Source organism: Coptis chinensis, chromosome 2, assembly GCF_015680905.1.
Source record: "Coptis chinensis isolate HL-2020 chromosome 2, ASM1568090v1, whole genome shotgun sequence".
Classification (NCBI taxonomy): domain Eukaryota; kingdom Viridiplantae; phylum Streptophyta; class Magnoliopsida; order Ranunculales; family Ranunculaceae; genus Coptis; species Coptis chinensis.
The window spans coordinates 106,925,156-106,944,036 of NC_141457.1; the positions used below are offsets into that span (position 1 = coordinate 106,925,156).

General features: G+C 43.6%; 1 pseudogene; it reads right to left on the reverse strand.

The window, feature by feature from the left end:
• Window positions 1-1,313: 1,313 nt before the first annotated feature.
• On the reverse strand, window positions 1,314-2,473 carry LOC147520191 (ribose-phosphate pyrophosphokinase 4 pseudogene; annotated as a pseudogene).
• Window positions 2,474-18,881: the final 16,408 nt, after the last annotated feature.

An 18,881-nucleotide genomic window follows, 5' to 3' on the forward strand; every position in this document is an offset into this window, starting at 1 on the left:
AAGAGTTAGGACTAAGGAAAAAAAAATCACAAAATAAGAATTATTAGTCACTTCATGACAAGGCTCTCATATTAGACCGAGAATTTGTCTCATTTATTATTGGAATCATACATCTCCCAATCTTGTTCTACCAAATTAGGCCCTATTAGAACATTCATGTAATTAAACTTACCTTAAATAGTAGGCTTTGTATCTTTCTTTGGACCTTCTTTGAAGAGAACCCGACAAGCCATTGCTAATCAAAAATGTCCGTGAACTAGATGAACAACCAAATACCATAATCATAAGGTGAGTATCAACATAATTTACTCAAAGCAAGTGCAGATAGAAAAAACAAAATGATAAAACAAATCCCAAGACCTCAAGAATTCTAATCGATTATCTAAGCCAAGCAACAATTACATGCTTTTGCATCAAATCCCAACCCAAGTAATACACACAAATTTTACGGATACACTTTCAAGAATTCTCAACAATCAAATATGAAGTCGTCACCATGTTGTGAATGTTGTCCTTCCATTGTTGACCCAAGTACCGCTTTTATTTTCCCCACAATCATATGTTTTGCATTGAGTTTTATAGTTTTACACAAAGGCAGAGGACAAACATCACACCATCACCACCGCGTGCGGAATGAAAAAAAACACGGACTCAACATCCCCGAGACCCAAAAACAACAACACCACATGCTACAAATGCTAAGCAAAATGTAAAGGAATATTAAAAGAAAGAAGAACCAACCGAAGAATGAATGTTTCCGACTTTTATTCTCTAGTAGTAATTTCAGATTCTACACTGTAAAATAAATTAAAAGAACCAACCAGAAAAAATTAACCCAAAAAGAATCCAAAACTAAAACCAATTAACCCCGAAAAGAGTAGCAACCAAAACTTCGAAGCTTGGCGGTTGATTGGCACTTAGTCCAATTGAAGTGAAAGTGTAGGGTGCTAAGAAATATATGCAATTGAATCTTTATTCGATGGTTTTTCTTTTGGGTTTTCTTCCGATCCTTATGCTCAACCGCCCGCCTTTTGCTTCGGTGCTCATGACGCCTGACTACGGATAACGAGCCCACCTTCACAACCTATTATTTTTCCACGCTTAACACCGATTCACCATTGTATTTCTCCACGAATCATATCATGGAAGATGCGTCATCGACACCTAGCCCGGGGAGACTAAGAAGGTGATAGCTACTCTGCAGCCAAGAACCAAGTATTACATATTATGCCAAGGGAAGCAAATTGTAAATTGTAAGGCGCATAACAAAGTCCGCTTCTTCAGTAAACAATATCCATACAATGGAATATATATGTAGTGATGTAGGATTATGTTAAAACAATGTATCCTGACAAAAACTTCGGATTATTTTGAAACTCTAAATCCTGACAAAAACTTCTAACTCCATATTTTTTTTCTCTTCATAGAAGACTGGTGGTGATAAGCTTATGCCTGAAGCATTCGTCGTCTCATCAGAACACCTTAATCCAAATTAAACCCCTCCCCTTGCGACTGATTGCCTCAGATTTGAAGTGCATATGTAATTGATCCTGCAAGGCTTATAATTTCAAATGGGGCCCTGTTTGCTATGGCTGTGGCTGTACGGGGACAGGAATCTGTGATCCAAAAATTTGCAAATGCCTTCTCGGATTCCTCTTCGTTTTTGTGCAAAAATCGCTCCTACGATTGCTTGGGAAACACACCATGGGTGACATAAGCGCTAACCTTAGTAGCACCATGAGCAGCCAACACTTTCTGACACTCAATAAGGGTCCCTCCTGACTGAACCAAATCATCAACGATAACAACATGGCGCGGCCCAGCCTCCCCTCTTTGAGGCTTAACAAATCTCTTATCACCTTCATTTAACCTTCGCCGGTAATACCGACCATTGGAAAATGCTGCAATCGCTTGTAAAATCTTTTCCATGCACCATCATCCGGAAATGCAATGCTAATATTGTCGATCGGAAGTGGTGGAGACGTTGTTTCAACAAAGGGATCCCGATCTCAAAACATGGTAGCACATGATCCCCCGAAATAAAATCTTTTCCAGAGCATGTATATCATAGATGACTAAACTAGTTGGACCACCCCCGTGATATGGGTATATTTGACAATATTCGTGCCATGGTAAATGCAGTTTACTACATCCCCTTCCTCTTCCATGCCCCCAAAAGAACCGGGTTGGAAAGAATGGCAAGACCAATGTAAAAGATGCAACAAACAGACCTTGGGAGGGCAAATATGATGCACAATTGTTCAAATATGACACATGGTGAACTGAAGGAAGCCAAAAATGCAACATGACGGCCTCGAATATCTTGTGCATTGTTGATAAAAGGTTTGGAAAACCATCATCAAAGCTCCTCCGGTTTATAGATGAAGTTTGAATAGAGTCGGATAATGTTGCAACTTTACGAATTTTCAACACGGTAGAATAGTAGTACTTCTTTCTTCTTTGGCATCTCCATCTTCTTCACAACCTATTATTGAGAGAGTACAGCGCACTATGAACACCAACAAAATTCAAAAGGCTCTTTTCTTGTCTCTGTTATTTGGGTTTTCAATATGGTGGGCGGCAAAGAAGAGAAAAGATGAGAAAAATAAACCCAATTTAGGGTTTTGGATTTTGGATTTTACTTTTTTATTTTTTGGTTTTTTGTTGGAGCGCCAACAATAAAAATAGGCCCGCCAATAAAAAAACCTTTAGAAAAAGTTAACTCCCGCCCATAAAAAGCCCAATAGCAACGCTTCTCTAGCTGCAACACATACTACATCCAATAAAACATTGACATTTACAAAAGGTTTTTACAACGAAAGTGGCGTCACAAATGATTGAGTTAACTTTAACAGCAACAATGGCGTGGTAAATGATAAAGCCCTCTATAAAAATTGCATTTTCTGTTTTTTGAAAAAAAAAATTATAACTATTTGCCACGCAAGAGGTGTCACAATAGATAAATTTATGTATAGTTAAGCTAATAGCACGACAAACCTTTAGCAGCCCCATATGGCGTTGCAATAGGTGATCTTTAACAACAATTTTTTGGCGTTGCAAAAGGGTGCGCTGCAAAAGACCCCTTTTGTTGTAGTGGTGATAGTGGTAGTGGAGGTGATGATAGTGGTGGTAGTGGTGGTGGTGGTAGTGGCTACAGTGGTGGTGATGGTTTTAATAGTTTGGTGGTGGTGGTGGTGGTAGCCAGTGATGGCTAGGGAAATTGAGTTATTTGGAGAATAAGATAATGAAAATGGAAGAAGAGATAAATGAGGCTAGGGGTATATGGATGGGGGTGTTTGAGTCATTTTTCAAATTATAAGACTTATAGAATTAAAGTAGATCCAATTTTGGTACTTAGGGCATCTCCAATGGGGGGGTGTAAAATTACACCTCCACCTAGGTTCCACGTAGGTGCAATTAGGATTTTACACCTCTAATTGTATATTATTGTATAGCTTATAAATATCCACACTCTATACTCCCCAATGGAGAAGTGTAAAAAAAAAAAGATTTTAAACTCGGACGTCACTTTAATTTAAACTGGGACGTCACCCACTTTAAGTGACGTCCGAGTTAAAAAATTACTTTAGAATTAGAAAGGGACGTTACTCCAAGTGACGTCCGAAAATTATTTCACTCAGACGTCAGTTCGAGTGTCGCCCGGGCTTTTATTAACTAATAATGAGAAGGAAAATTCCTCACCCTCTCTATTAGCTAATACACTATTACCTACGGTGTAGCACTTCCATTGGAGAAAGTTTTTTTATATTTGGAGGGTAAAATTTCCACTCTATACGGTTTACACCCTCCATTGAAGATGCCCTTATAGATATAGAGCCTCTTATAAGACATTTATAGTAGAATACCTCTTATAAGAGGAAAAAAACAAACCGAAAAAATATCCAGTTAGAGTTACATAAACAATAGTATTTTACTATTGCAAGACTCTAGATAAACAATAGTATTTTACTATTGCAAGACTGTAGACAAGCCCGGCCCTGAGCAGGTGCCATGTGGGCGACCGCACAGGGCCCCGAATATGCAAGGCCCTAAAAATATATGTTTAGGTGAAAATGCCTATTTGGCAAATCCCAAACCAACCAAAAGCCCAAAAAATCAGAAATTTCACAATAAACAACCAAAATGTCCTCTCACATTCTCTTTCCTCATTAATTATTTTCGTAAAAAAAATAAAATAAGAGATATAATAAATAAGGAGATCTTCTCAACGGCCAGATATCTCTCTCTCCCTAATTAATAACGTTTTCTTTTGGAAAATCACTCCAATTACTTGTTGCTTGAGTCGCCCCTCAATTACTCAAATACAAAAAAAAAGAGTAAAAAAAAAACAAAAACTCCTCATTTACCTTCTGATCTTCTAGTATTCTCTCGTTCTCAAAATTTCTTTATTTACAATTGTAGATTTGTATTAGTTTTCACTTTGATCAATCTCAATTACTTATTCACCTAACATTTGATTTTTCTTCAAGTAAGCATAGCTTATAGAATTTTGTTGATTTGTTCCAAGCATCGTGATTTGCGAAATAAGTTTTTCAAAATTAAAATGATTGAAATCATATCTTAGATCGACTATATCACAAAAAAGACTAAAAACCTTCATTGATGATTTTGCAACTAAAAATGCGAGAAGAGCAATATTTCGACTGGAAGAGAGCCACATTTTGTTGTTTGCACAGGGCCATTGAAAACTCAGGGACGGCCCTGACTGTAGATGAGGGTTGCGCTAATTATAATAGTTTAGATTCACAAAAAAACGAAATAAAAACCAAAAGCGAAGGAAATGGATAAATAACCAAGAAACTAAACAGTGTGAGGAAGACGATCAGTTGGAATTTGTTACTGAAATGCATAATAATATACATCAATCAAACCTAAAAAAGATCTTACAAAAAGTAACTGTCGTCTTTTAATGGAGTTCAACAATTACAAAACCAGAACAAAACGTTCTGGATATATTCACATTCTATCCCTCAAACCCCTAAATATTCAAATGCAAAAACAATGCCTATAAGCATCGAATCGATACTAATCAATACAGTAATTGCACAAAACAACCTTTGTAAGAGCAGAACAAGACGAGATACCACAATAACAAACAAAGTAACTGTAGGGGAGCAATATCCCCATTAAGGAATACTGCATACGAAACGTAAGCGATCTCAATACAACGACCTCCAGGACCGATCTATGAAGCAGCTCTCTAAGAAACATTGCATACGCGACTTCAATGCATCGACCTCTGGCCAAGAACGACCTACGAATAGCTCCTTTCTGGTAGGTAGTACGAACGAAGAAATCTCGCGGACGAAGCACATGGCTAAAAAGGCGAGCATACCGGGTAATGATCACCACCAAGGGTAATCATTACCAAAATCTTGATTGTATTTCCCACCACCGGAAATAGGGGTAACCTCGCCAACACCCAATCAGACACGATTTATAATATAACCAAGCTCAACACTCATTCCCGATCTCCACCTTACATCGCGGTACCATAGACACACGTGCCTTCTAGATTGACATTTCCCCTAAGCCTATAAATACCACTGATTGAACTACGCCGGGCTTGATTCCTCTCTCCCAAAAAGAAAAAGGAAAACCAACAAGAGGATACGAGGCGGTTAAGCCAAGCAAACTCGGTCCCAACAAAAATCCAAAACACCCCTTTACATTTGGCGCCCTGTGGTTTCGACATTTGAGAACCACCTTAAATCGATTCATACATCACCAATTCTCAAGCCCACGGCATGGTCAGCCTCGAAGCTCAAGTCCAAAGACCTTGCCCACCGGTTGGGAATCACAAACGAGAGCATTTCCTTGCTCGGGGAGGAAAATGCTACTTTACGAGCTCAAGTGGATAGTTACCAAAGAACAACAAGTCGGTAATGGAGCGAGAACGGCGTCAACGACGTTAACCAACAGATTAACGAATTATCACAAAGGATTGGTCGAACGCCGTAAAGAAGGATTCGACCACGATTGCACAAGATGCTTAAGACATATCGCTGCTCTCGATTCGGCCAGAGGTCCTCAATAAACCCTCTCCACAAGACTTTATCCAGCCACGCTTTCCAAGCACGATGGCAAAGACGCGTGCTCCGGTCATTAAGATGTGGCTCGCTACATTCAGAGTTTGGCACTTTACATACCACCCGAAGTTTGATCATCTCCAGCGCAGATTATTTCCCGCCCACCAAGGATGGCTCTTGATTGGTTCTTTTCATCGAATCCGATTCTATCAAAACCTTCGAACACTTTTTATCGATTTGTTCGCCACCAAGATCGTCCACAACAAAGTGGAAGAAGGCGGATCTTGATTCTTTGTTTCAATTATCATTCAAGGAAGCGAAACTATTCGTGAGTTCCTAGGGCGGTTCAAGGTCGAATCGTTATGCATGGAAAGCGCTTGAAAGAATCTTTCGCCACATCGGCCTTTTCCAATGCTTGCGAAAGCGTAACACCGACCTCTCGTGTCGTTGATGAAGGAACGCCGAGGAGACACCGTCAGAACTCTACGCCCGCGTGGACAAGTACATCAAGTTGCGGAATCTTTGAAACTCCACGGCTTAGACGAGAACCGAGGTGGCGGCTAGTTTTGATCATACTCCATCGGGCTAAGAAGCACCATAGGTCGCTTGTACCAAAAGCCGCATCCGATCTTGCCAGAGAGTTCGCTATCGACCGCGCCCCGGTTACATTACGGGTAAGATTAAGCGAGCCCCATTCTTCCGACCGATGTGAGGCAACGGTAGATTGACGACAAGCCATTTTCACGATTTCACAACGAAAATGCCATGAAACCGATGCATCTTTGGGGGCTTAAACATTATCTCTAGGATCTAGTGGAAGCTGGCCATATAAAACAAGATACACTAGCATTCCTCGACGCGGCGACTTGCGTCAAACCCGATGGTTTCGCCGAGTCCAGAGTCGATCTCTACCTCCCGCCGCTACCAAGAGGTTCAAGCTTCGTCCCGCAGCAGAGGGCATTCACGCGATCGTTCGCCACGAAGCGGCGCAAAAGACTCCGATCGATCGTGACAATGATCAAACTATTCACGTGATTACTTTCCCGGACGATTCTGTAACCTCATCCAGAGAGAAAAGACGTCGTGTCGACGCTCTTCAGGAAGTCTATCATTTCACTTCACAGGCAGCTCACGCCCCGCGTGGTTCAGGTCGCAGCGCAGGCGATATCACTTTCACGGAGGCCGACTTAAGCAAAGTCTGCCTTCCTCATAATGACGCATTGGTAGTCCATGTCAAAATTAGCGACTGGACAGTCAAGCGCATCCTGATCGACCCCGGCAGTTCCTGGGACATCTTGTTCTACCACACCATGCAAGAGATGAATCTTCCCAAGTCCGTCCTCGTTGACCCGATCGCCCCCCTTTATGGGTTCAATGGTTCCCGGGCCGATCCCATTGGTGATATTATACTTCCAGTGTCGGTGGGATCTAGAGAGGATAAGATCACCTGCAATACACGGTTCTGCGTTCTAGACAGCAAGTCGCCATACAATGCCATACTCGGACGACGTTGGATCCATCAGATGCAGGCGGTACCGTCAACTTTGCATCAAGTTCTCCGTTTCCCAGGATCTCGAGGAATGATGGAACTTAGAAGCAATCAACTTGAAGCGTACCATTGTAACCAGATCATGTCAACAAGTGAAACGGCCGTGGAACCGACCCCGCCACACATGAACCCACCAATTACATAATGGCACATGACTTGGTTGCGAAGTCCAGCCGAACTACCAAGAAGAACGGGGGCTCTAGCAAGCAGATTTTCTCCAATGTAGATAATTCGCGACTCGCTCCCCGAAGTCCTTACTTCGCCAAAGAAAGATCTCCAAAGATTGATCCACCGACAAGATTTAACTTCGTTAGTTAAAAGTATCGAGGTCGTCTCATTTCGTGTTAGGTCGCCACGGATGACGCAACAGAAGCGCTACCACACCATCAATGTGCATGCAGTTAGGTCCCACTTCCTGTGTCGTGGGTTTCATCGCGTCGCCGCCGCGTGTCGCTTCCACCCCTCACCGACCGGTCATGTCGCCCCACAAAGTGTTCGGACCTCTCCTATAGCGAATCGCAAGTAGTAAGCGCCATTGATCATTGATCACCTCCGGCACAAAGAGAAAAAGTGAACCTAGGCAATCAAGGCGACCCCAAGTTTGTATATGTAGGGCTAACCTCGACCCCAACAATCGGGACCCACCTTGTAAATTTCTTATCTATGAATAAAGATATTTTTGCTTGGTCGTATATCGATGTGCCGGAATAGATCCCGCAGTCGCATGCCATAAATTAAATGTTAATCCCAATGCTAGACCAGTCCGACAACGACCCCGCCGCCTATCCCTGCGTTTTCAAAAAGCCATCAACGACGAGGTCGACAAACTAAAGCAAGTCGGTTTTATCAGAAAAGTAGACTATCCGGAATGGATCGCTAACATCGTGGTAAAGCATCAAAAAGAAGCGAATAAGCTTTTATCGTCGATTTTACGAACGTAAATCAGGCCACTCCAAAAGACAGTTTTCCCCTACCTCGCATCGACCGACTTGTCGACCAGACCTGTGGTCATGAGCTTCTCTCCTTCATGGACGCGTACAGTGGGTACAACCAAATCCCACTCGCAGAGGAGGATCAAGAGAAGACCTCTTTCATTACAGAGCAAGGGATCTATTGCTACAACGTTCTCCCATTCGGCCTGAAAAATGCCGGAGCAACGTATCAACGCCGACATGTCATGTTCGACAGGTCTACATCGACGATATGGTCGTCAAAAGCAAAAAAGCCGGTGATCACCTCGCCCACTTTGAACAAGCGTTCTCTAGATTACGCCAAATGCGGGCATGAAGCTAAATCCGGAGAAATGCCTTTTTGAGCGCCCTCCCGCAAGTTTTTGTGGTATCTCGGCCCGAGTTAGGCGAATCCGACCGGATCCGAAGCGTTCTTAGACATGCCCGATCCATGCACGAAGAAACAAATACAGAAATTGTCAAGCATAATTTGCACTCAACCGATTCATATCAAGGGCATCCGATAAGTGTAGACCATTCCTGCAACTCCTTAAAAAAGGCGAGCAGTTCTCATGGAGCGATCAGTGCCATCACGCATTCGCCACACTCAAAGAGTACCTCACCACGCCCCCCGTCTTAGCCAAGCCCGTAGATGGAGAGACTCTGGGGCTTTATCTGGCAGTGTCCGATTTCGCCATCAGCTCAGTTCTCTTCAAAGAGGAAAACAATTCAGAAAAACCGATCTACTTCACAAGCAAGACGCTCACGACAGCGGAAAAGAATTACTCCTTCCTGGAAAAAGCCGTACTTGCTTTGTTGTATTCGGCACGGAAGTTCAGGCCTTACTTTCGGTAGATCAAATCAAAGTTCTTACCGACCTCCCATTGAAGAAAATCCTCCACAAAGAAAACAAGACTACTCGAATGGCGGTTTGGGCGAAGAACTAGGCTTAACACCACACGGAGTTTAATTACCGCGGATTTCTCGAAGGAAGGACAGTCGTCGCCCGATTTTCTAGCGGATTTCCCTGTTGATGATCCCAATTGGGAACAAGAAACCGACCTCCCAGATTCGAAAGAGCACATCAAGTCCACCTGGTCTCTCTTTGTAGATGGTTCTAGCAACCACTGGCGCGGCAATGACATAAGGGTTGTATTAGTTTCACCCGATGGAACGGTGATGGAGAAGTCGGTTAAGATCGACTTCGCGAACTTCCAATAACGGGCGGAGTAATGAGGCGATCGAGGGATTTGTATTTTGCGAGCTTCGGTGTCAAAGAGCTCCAAGTCTTTAGTGACTTCGCATTGGTTGTTCGCCGGGTTGCAAAAGAGTACACTACCCATGAAGGTAATCTTTCAAAATATCTTGGTCGTTCATAAATTATTGCATTCTTTTAAGCGGTACACATACATCATTTCTTGCGTGGCTAAAACCGTCATGCGGACGGTTTAGCTTTACCTAGCAACCCGGACTCGAAATGCGCACCCCAAGACAACTACTTTCATAGAAGTAGTCGATCGACCTGCGTACCAAGTTCGAACAACACACCACGACAATAAGCGACCTATTCCCCTCTCGGCCCGGTCGGTTGAGTCAAACATGGATGCGCCTATCATCGACTATATCCAAGACGGCGCCCCGAGGAGCGTGCCAAGGCTAAGCAGATCCCCTATCAAGCACGACGCGTTATTGTTTGTTCCATAACAAATTGTTCAGAAATCGGTGGTGGCCCACTTTTGCGTTGCATCACTCCAGAGCAGGGTTAGTTAGTTTTCGCAGAGATCCATGAAGGAGAATGTGGAAATCATGCCGGTGGTCGCTCTTTAGCCCATAAGGCCATTTCACAAGGATATTTTTGGCCCCGTATGCAGATCGATGCTAAAGCATACGTCCTCAAATGTGTCAAGTGTCAAACATTTGGCCACAATATCATCCAACCTGCTCACAAACTGATCAGTATAGCAAGCCCATGGCCATTCCACATGTGGGGCATGGACATCATGGGACCATTCATCCCACAGAAAAGTACGGGCTTCCGCTTTGTCTTAGCTGCAACCGACTACTTCACCAAGTGGGTCGAGGCTATTCCTTTAGCACACGTCAAAGAGTCACATGTCAGAAACTTCATCTGGACTCACATCATCACCAGATTTGGTTTGCCACATACATTAGTAATGGATAATGGGCCTCAGTTCAAAGGCAGAACGGTTAAAGAGTTTCTAGCCAAGTGGAAGATCGTTCACGCATTTTCTACTCCACAGTACGCTCAAAGTAATGGTCAGGCAGAAGCCAGTAACAAAGCAATCTTGGAAAACTTGAAGAAAAAGATTGAAAAGAATAAGAGCCAATGGCCAAATCAATTGGAGAATATTCTATGGGCTCACCGCACCACAGCTCGATCCAGTACCGGCGAATCACCATTTTCCTTATGTTATGGCACAGAAGCCGTAATTCCCACCGAAATCGATCAATACTTTGACTTCGATCAGAACTTGTCGAAGTCAGGGGACACAACGACCGTGTTAGCACGAGAAGTCGACCTGTTGAAGAAAAGCGGGACTTAGTGCGCCATCGAGTCGCGATCTTATCGACAAACTCAAGAACTCCTACAATAAGCGAAGTTCATCCTAGGTCTTTTCAACTTTGGCGACCTAGTGCTGAAAAAAGACGCAAAGGCGATTTCAAGTTAGCACCCACATGGGAAGGCCCCTACATCGTGGAACGCGTCGTCGGCAATGGAGCATACTGGCTAAGAACCCAAGAGGGGAAGATGTTGCCTCAACCATGGAATACCTATCACATTTTTTTTTTTACCAAGGCGCCATTCATGTTGTATATCCTTTTGTTCACATTAATGAAAACTAAGTTTCTTGTGTTAACTAATACAATATAATTTATTTACTTGTATTGACAAGTCAAACAGTTTACACAAATAGATGATAACGTTCGACATCCGCCATCATCGGTCCGCCATCCCAGCGAAGAACGAAGATGCAGCTCTCTTTTACAGCTCTACAACCGAAAGTCTTGTTCACGGGGACCTATATTTCTAGGATCGACCACACGGAGCTTAGCAGCTCTTACAGCCTTTCCAAGTCTTGTTACGCCGAGGACCTATATTTCTAGGATCGACCACACGAGAACGCTCTCCGAGAACGCGGCTGCGGAGCTACGCTCTATAGCCTTTCCAAGTCTTGTTACGCCGAGGACCTATATTTCTAGGATCGACCACGAAAGAACGCTCTGGGAGAGCTTCTTACGGGCTCTACACCTTTCCAAGTCTTGTTACGCCGAAAGTACCTATATTCCTAGACTTCGACCACACGCGAGAACGCCTCTCGCGCCCATACTGACTCTCCTCGGAGCTCACGGGTTCCACAGTCTCTTCACTTATCACTCGTCGAACACCTATGCTCTAGGGTCGACCACATGAGTACAATACCAATGGGCATTACGCTTCTATATCGCTTAACATACGCCTAAGCAAGACATTTCTAAAGATTACTTATAAATTCAGAGAGAATACACCTAACGAAGAACTCTTCAACCTCGAGTCATATCCTCTAAGCAGGCTCCTAGCACTTCTCTCTTACAAACAAGGTGACAAACGAAGTATAGTAACAGTCACATGAAAAACATTTCTACGCGCTGAGCATTGAACTACAAACCACGCGCATAGTAAGCAGGAGAATCGATGCAAACAATCAACATTAGCCATGCGTTCTAAATCCAATCCATACTAGTGCTTGGCCATAGCCATTACAGCTCGTTTTACCGATCTGCTGGGGATACCCAGAAAATCCAGATCGGTGCGTATTAAACAAAACAACGAATCCGCCACTTCCGTGGAAACCGGTTCACCGGTCCGATTAGCGAATCGCTCAGCAAGCCCGAAAAGTACAGCTCTATTGTTTACTCCCATATAAGAGAGGCAAAATCAACAAATCATCACAAATTCCCACAAAGAGAAATACAAGACATCATCAAACATCGGTTAAAACATGCTTATCTTTGGGGTCGCGACTCATCGGTAAAGACCGCGGGTCGCGCAGACCTCAAAGATCACCCGCGATACCTTGTTCTTGCGCTTCACCATCACCCGCTCTCTTCAGGGACATGATATTTCGGCCCGTGGCATATTCGGCACAAGCCGGGGTGTATTTCTTTCTTTGCCTCATGGCGACCCTTGGCATTTCTTGGCATAAGCGATCCACTTGACCACCTCCTTATCTAGCTTCGGTCGGGTTCGCGAATCCAAGTAGCGGCGTTCTGATGCCGCGTTATCGATATCTCGTCGTCATTACTTCCGGCTTCCTTTTCTCCCACTCTCCGCGCGACCAGCCTGACCCACATGAGAGTTATCATCAACCTCAATGCCTTGAACAAAGATTCTTCGGGCCTATCATACCACCGCAAGAAACCGCGACAACCAAAGTCAGCGGACCGAAAAAGACATTGAAACTAACATAAACACCTACTGCATCACGAAGTTTACCCGGACAAGCCGCCATATCCATCGCCCCTAGAAGCGTTTCCATGCTTTCATCCTTCACCTCCGCCTTATCACCATCCAGCACGGCCCCCTTCAGTAGGCTACTCGCTATAAGGGCGGAGTGGAAACTATAGTCTGAACGTTTCACTATGCGTTTCTTCCCCGTTTTCCCCATATATAGTAGAACTCGCCCCCACATCCCTGTGTCGGCGGGAACGAAGTTCTCACCAAAGACGTTAATGGCGACTCGATCACAACGCCACCAGCCGGACGACTAGCCCTCCTAGGTCGTTTGTTGCTTCTCGCCCCCACCAAAGCAGCCTTCCGCTTCCACGGTCTCCATGCACGAGGGGAGAACTCTATCTCCTCCATGACTGACCCGAGTGGAGAAGTTTTCTCTCAAACGCCCTTTTCCCCTTACTCCGTTTGTCGATTACGCCATAATTACACCTACGAACAAAGAACACACAATCGGAGTTAAAGACTGGGGCAGGATTATGCTTAGCAACACATATTCAAAAGAGGAGAACAACGTTACCTTTCAACGCAGCGGTAGTGGAAATGCAGTGCGAAGAAGAAGAGAAGCTGGAACAAACGTTCAAACACCTTTGGTATTCCGCGAACAGTTTCTCTTATCAAGTAAACGTCTTTTCCAAACCACGTCATAATTACCTTGAGACGTAAACGCCGCCAAAGCCGTCCGCCATCATCGCCCTCGAAGTCATTTCATTTGTCTTACACGTGGCATTCCTATCAAAGCGACCGCTATCATCGATATAGAAAACGCACAAAGAGAAACAAGTGCGCAACATCGCAGAAAGCAAATAACGACCTTCTTTAAACAAAGACTTTCATACAGTTGTTCTTTAGCCGGGTTCTTTGAGACTACTCAGAAATCCAACCCGGCTTACGCAATGATTAACTTCATATGGTTACCCGAACTAGTACGGGATACCAACTCATTCAACAAAACGAATCTGAAATGCAAGAAAGGCGAATCCGCCTGGGTTACCCTGTGAAACCAGCTTTATTGTATCGCAAAGATATAAGGCGATAAGAGACATTCAACAAATTTACAACTCTTCTCCCCCCGGGCACCACATGTAGTTCTCGCGACCTCAAAAGCTTCATCGACCTCGGCCCCCCTCCCGCCCACTACGATCGATACGCCATCTAGTTCCAAACTCATCAACAAGATCAAAAGTGCGCAGCCAAAATTTCAGACACTACGACCTGCATGATGATCAAGGAGGAGGCAATCGCCCCCACCACCGCCTCCGCACTGCTGTTCGAGGGTATGAGGCAGCGGCGGCGCGTTGTTCCTCCTTCAAAGCCTTGTAATCCGCTTCGGATCTCAAGTCCGTGATCCGGATCATCATAGGCCTTAGTAGCGCCCCCGAAAGCAACCTTCTTGCGGTGAAGGGCATAATCGTTCGACCTTCCAATTTCCATAGTTAGCGGCGCGACGTTCGTTCCTTCAGCTCTTCTAGCTTTTGCCTCGGATTCAAATGCCTTCGGTATCTTTCAAAGATCTTCGCCAGATTCAGATTTTCATGAGCCTTCCGCAGGTCCTCAAGCTCCTCACGCTCCATCTTCGCAGTCGTCCGCACATTTCTTCTCCTCCTCCGGCTTTTACCACGGACTCTCTATCCGTTTCAAATAATCTGCGCGAATCTCTTTCAACTTTTGAAACCATCGATGTCACGACCCGATTTTCTAAACAATTAAAAAATGAATATTTGAAATATAAATATCTCAAACATCACTTGGTTCAATTGTCTAGAAACCGGGCTATGACGGGTGGATACTACACATGTCAAAATCCGAAAACCCACATCATAAAGAATCAACTTAACAACAATAGTCCCCAAATTCCTCAACTATCACTTTATTAAAACTTTCTTCCATCCCAATACAAACATAAACAAACTTTAAGAATAATAGGTCTTCAACATTGTATTTCATGTCATATGAAAATGTAACCTACGTTATTACATCCTTCCAAAAGATCGGACCTAATAAACTAAACTCCCGGTGCTCCGCTTCAAAGCGAGAATCCAAATCATGCAGTGGTTCCATCGCCTTCCACCTATGTTCCCTAAGAACACACCCACGTTGCCAAAACAAAGCAAACATGGGTCGACAAATTGAATTTCTTTGGTATGAATAGAACTAAATACATATAAACATTTCAAACTTTACTTATCCAACTAACACTTTAAATCTATCATAACCTAATCATTCAGCCTTTGGAAGATAGGTAGTTCATTCATCTCAACCGGCATAGTTTCTTCCCAAGCAAAACTTCCATTTTATTAACTTCCATTTTATTAACTCATTCTAATAACTCCTTTTAATATCTAAATAATTGAATTACACTTACCGATGTCCGCCGCTGTATAAGGGTAGGACCGCGTCCCTACACAAAATATTATTAAGTCCTACCCTCCTGCAAAAGAAAGTTAGAACTTGTATATAACATATGTAGATATTCTATATGTATTCAAAGGTAAACCCAAGCACGCTCGTATAAACAAATCAATTTCTCTTGTCAATTAATCAATTACTTTTCTTATACACATATTTCACAACCTATGTACCTTAGGTCATTCCCGCCACATTCAAGGAATACCCAACCCTACATTCCCGTACACTCAAGGAATACAACTAACCCGCAAGGCGAATACCTTAGTTCCTCTCTAGGGTAGTCCAAACAATCTGGTCATTCATGACACATTCAATGAATACCCAAGTCATTCATGGCACATTCAACAAATACCCATATATAACGCTAACGGGCCATTTATGGCACATTCAATAAATGCCCACCTAACCTATGACATCAACAGTCATAAAACTCAATTTCAAAACTTTAGACGTGGAGAGTTCTAAAAGAGTGCGGTAACTTTATTTACGCATTATTGAACTTTATTTTATATATCATTTCAGAGAACGAATGCGTATCTTGATTCATGTATTTTTTTTTATTTACGCGTTATTAATTTCAGGGATGTCTTAGTGTCATAACGTTGCATATCATAAAATACTGCAAAATCACATAGTAGTTAATACACATACACACGTATATATAGAGGTCTTAGCCTAAAGTCAAGTATGCTAATAGCCCTAGACCTATCTTAATAACCTAAATCATAATCCGAGTTAAAAGGTCAACTTGGGTCAATTGGTCAACAATCAACTCTGGTCAAAGTCAAAGTCAAAGTCAACCATCATGGTCGAAGTCAAACTGTCGTTTCCATGTTCAACAGGTTCGGGGTCATAGCTATGGTTCATGGCTAAGGTCAATGTGCATGGCTCATGGGCTCATGACTAAGGTAATGGTTCGGACCCAACTGGCCAAGCCCAAACCTTAGAACCCAAAAGTCTAAAACCAACTTATTTATTCCACCTGCCCCAATTGGATCTATATTAAGTCCTATGGACTGGCCCTAAGCAATATTAGAAATTGGCGCAAAAACTTTAAACTGAACTGGCCCAAAAGTCCAAAACACAACTGAGTTCGGCCCGAAAATTTTACCCGAAACCGGCCCAATCAAAACAAATGAAACGGGCTCATAGACTAATATTAGAACTGGCCCATACAAAACAACCAAAATCGGGCCCAAAACTAAAACAAAAGAAATATAAAATGGCCCAAAGGACTTAAACCAAATTGGTCCAACTTAGTTGAATTGGTCCGGCCCAAGCCCCAGGCCCAATCCGAAATTTACTGTTCATCATCTCCTTCCAAATGATTCTCCACCACCAAAACGGCCACCACAAATACCGATCGCCACTCCTCCCAATCTACCCGAAATTGCTCGGGGAAAACCCCCACAACATTAAAAAACCAAAACCCCAACTCCTTAAATCCAATCTTTCCCCAAAACTAGATCTACAATTATTCCCACCCCCATTAATGGCCTCTCAAAGCTTTCCTAAGTTTTAATAGCACCTATTAGCAGCACCCATCCCAAATTCCAACATTTAACGATCAATTTCCATATAACCAAAACAACCACCCCATAAATTGGATCGACCGCTTCCTCCATTGCGCATTACCCATTAGATACCGCCGAGCTTCAAGCTTCGACAGAACCCTTTCTCTAGCACCAAATCATCCCCAGTACAAAATAACCGTTCAACCTACAACATCAACCCTACCACCGTACATTATCGCAGGGTCGTCCCTGGATCCGATCGTCATTCTCACGTCCATGAAGTTTCAATCAAAACAAAACAACAATAACCCATACAAGCCGACAAATTTAAAAACAAACCAAACGACAGTCGACGCCATTAACGTCTGTCGAAGCTTCAAGCTTCCAAAGCTTTAACAGTTCAATAAAAATTTCGATATTTAACAAAGTTTATTAAATACGACACGCAGGACGTCGAATAAAACAGGATAATGAATAGTATCAATCAGCAGAACTCTTAGGCAGTATACACCGATATCCGAAAAATATAAATTCGGTGAAATAGCAAAAATAGCTACTCACCTGTAGCGCTCTCCGATTATCAACCAGCTACCATGAAAACTTCCTTTCCTTCCTTTAGTAAAACTCTCATTTTTTTTTTCTAAAACCCTCGCTGAGTTTTTTTTCCCAAAAACTCTACGTGAGAAAACTCCCGAAAACAAGGACAACACTTATCTATTACTTACAGGACTCTTATCCTTAACTGATAGTTATCCTATATTATTTTATATATTATTCATTATTATTATTATTATTAAAATAAGAGAACTAAAACACGGGGTGTTATAACTGACAAGCTGTCATAGTCCACGTATATAAACAAATCAAAGAAACGAACATAACAAAACACGCTATCTCAAAGGACAACAAACCCACGTACCAGACATTGCACGATTTCCATCCGACGTATGTTATCCGCCAGTCCCTTCTCATCCAGTTCCTTGCGATTGCCATCTAACGCGATCTGTTCCAAAGAAGCGGGCCGATACCTTTTTACTCGACTAAATCGCGTAGTCAAGACGCTTTTATCGTTCGTTGCCCTCCGTGTTCATCTAAATACACGAACCGGGCCTCCGTGTCATCAGCACTCACAACGACCTTTTCCCGGCTCGCTTTACGGGTGCCTTTCGCGCTAGCGGATCGGGTTCCGATCCTCGTCGAGACGGACTAGATCCCACACCGGCGTCGCCAAGTCCATGACCGCCAGTTCGCCCGACTCCGCGCCACCGCTAGCACCACCCTCCCACTAGAGCTCTCCCCGGGGCGGTCGCGACATAACCTTAGCCATTCGAGCCCCTACGCTCGCCCGCTTCAGACTCTTCTCTTCTCCGACCTGCCTGACGACGGGGCGAAGCGTTGAAATTTCTGATCTCAACTCCACCGGGGCGTCAATTGTTAACCCTTCGTAAGCTAAAGCTCGAACTACCATCCCTGCGGTACCACCACCGCCAGAGGACGCCTCGGGCCACGCCCGCCCGATCCGGGTCCTCCCGTGTTATCGATCACTTGTACGCTTCTCCATCACCGCCGCCGTTCGACCTAGAGCTTCGCTCTTTTTGAGCCTTTCTTTTCTCCGGATCGCAAAGACCTCCTTTTTCCTCAAAGAAATGAGCAAATTCCGGAAGCTTCGCGACGCTTTTTCTTCTCGACTCAACCGCGAACCTTTCTATCTCCCCGCTGATCGGTTCGTTGCCCGCACGTTAAAAGGGAAATTTCTGCAAACAAAACAAATAGATGAACCGGTTAGAACAACGACCGCTCACCCATTAAAGTGTCAAAGCAAGACAAGCCTACCCACCGGCTTAGGCTACACATCCTAGTTCAAACCTACATCCACTAGCACGGTGGTTGCCAACTAGC